This window comes from Panicum hallii, unplaced genomic scaffold (genome assembly GCF_002211085.1).
Source record: "Panicum hallii strain FIL2 unplaced genomic scaffold, PHallii_v3.1 scaffold_279, whole genome shotgun sequence".
Classification (NCBI taxonomy): Eukaryota; Viridiplantae; Streptophyta; class Magnoliopsida; order Poales; family Poaceae; genus Panicum; species Panicum hallii.
Window position 1 is genome coordinate 27,691 of NW_020356382.1, and position 1,944 is coordinate 29,634.

Below are 1,944 nucleotides of genomic sequence, written 5' to 3' on the forward strand. Positions count from 1 at the left end.
GATAATCGACACATAGCCTTAGGCTATTGTCTTTCTTCTTTACGAAGAGAGCAGGACAACCCCAAGGTGAAGCACTTGGGCGTATGAAACCTTTGTCAAGAAGATCTTGGAGTTGAATCTTTAGCTCGGCCAATTCATTTGGAGGCATGCGATATGGCCGTTTAGAAATAGGAGCAGTGCCAGGTTGAAGTTCAATAATGAACTTAACGTCTCTGTCTGGTGGCATTCCAGGCAAGTCGTCTGGAAAGATATCGGGATATTCACAGACTACCAGAATATCTTTTACTTTGACGTCTGTGATGGCATAAGTGCAAGAGCGCAAATACTCCTGCTGAGGCAAATAGAGGGTAGTTGCTCCTTGATGTGGTGAGTCAATCTCGATAACTCGGGAAGAGATGTCTAGCAGTACTCTATGTTCTGTCATCCAATTTGTCCCAAGTATGACATCAATACCCTCTAAGTTTAACAAGACCAAATCAGTTTTAATTACTTTACTGCCTAACTGAATTGGTACACTCCTAATCATTTGATTAGAAGCGATCTCGCCTCCAGGGGTAGAAATCATATATGAACCCTGGGTGGGACAAGGATCAAGTCCTATTTGGGTACTACAGTTGTTACTGATAAAACTATGAGTTGCTCCTGAATTGAATAATGTAACAACTGGTTTGTGATATATCGAGAATGTACCCGACATGACAGGGGCTCCATCCGGAAGTTCCGCAAGGGTAGTGAAATTAATTTGCCCTTGGCGGACTTGCATCCTCGGTCTTTTGCCCTTGTTTTGGTTATTATGACTGGAACTCTGCCCTTGATTAGGTTTCTTGAGCTGCGGACAATACCTAATGAAATGATCCGCACTTCCACGTTTGCCACCAGGATAGGTGCTGCTTCTCTTTTGAACTTGTTGAACATTTGGCCGTGGGCCAAATTGTTGTGGTTGTTGCAGAGATACAGGAGGTTGATACTCTCCTTGTTGTTGAGACGGTCTGAAAACCAGTCTACCAAATGGAACCTTGCATTGGGGTGCTCTAGGCAGTGCATTCTGAACAATCTGATATTGCGAGGGTTGAACGCTCACAGGTTCAGTAGAAATCCTTCGCTTCTTTTCGGCACAGTGCGCCATGATACAATCCTCCTGAGTCAGGGCCATATTAACCAACTCGTTGAAAGTATTCGCCTTTATAAGGTTCAGATGTTCTTGGAGCTTGGTATTCAAACCCCGACGAAAACGATCTTGCTTCTTGGCATCATTATCAGCATGATAGCCCGCATACTGACACAGGTGATTAAAAGCCTGTGCATACTGTAGTACGGTGCGGGTGCCTTGAGTAAGTGCCAAGAACTCATTTAATTTCCTCTCCATCAATCCCTCAGGTATATGATGTGCTCTGAAGGCATTACGGAATTCCTCCCAGGAGATAACATGGCCATCAGCTTGCATAGCACAATAATTATCCCACCAAATACGGGCAGCTCCGCATAATTGTTGTGCAGCAAAGTGAGCCTTATTGGAATCCACACAGGGAATCGTAAGAAGAGTAAACTTGGATTCAATTATGCGAAGCCAGGCATCAGCATCAAGGGGTTCCTCCGCTTTACTAAATAGCGGAGGCTGGGTACTGAGGAAATCTTGATAAGTTGCCATCTAAGGTTCATCACGACCTCGTGATTGCTGACGTTGTTGATTCTGCTGTGCTTGTACCAATAGATTAAGAATCTCGGTTTGCCGAGCCATAACCTCGGCTAGATTCAGAAGTGATGATGGCAGTGGTTGTGAATCGCTGGCCTGTTCTGCCCGGAAACCTTCCGAGGTTCCACGTGTGGCTCCAACCATCTGAAACAAGGATTCGGATGATGAAATTCATTTACCCTGCTAAGAGCTTACAAGGTAAATGGAATGAGACAACTGATTCTGATAACAGCAAAGACTGGAAATCAGGG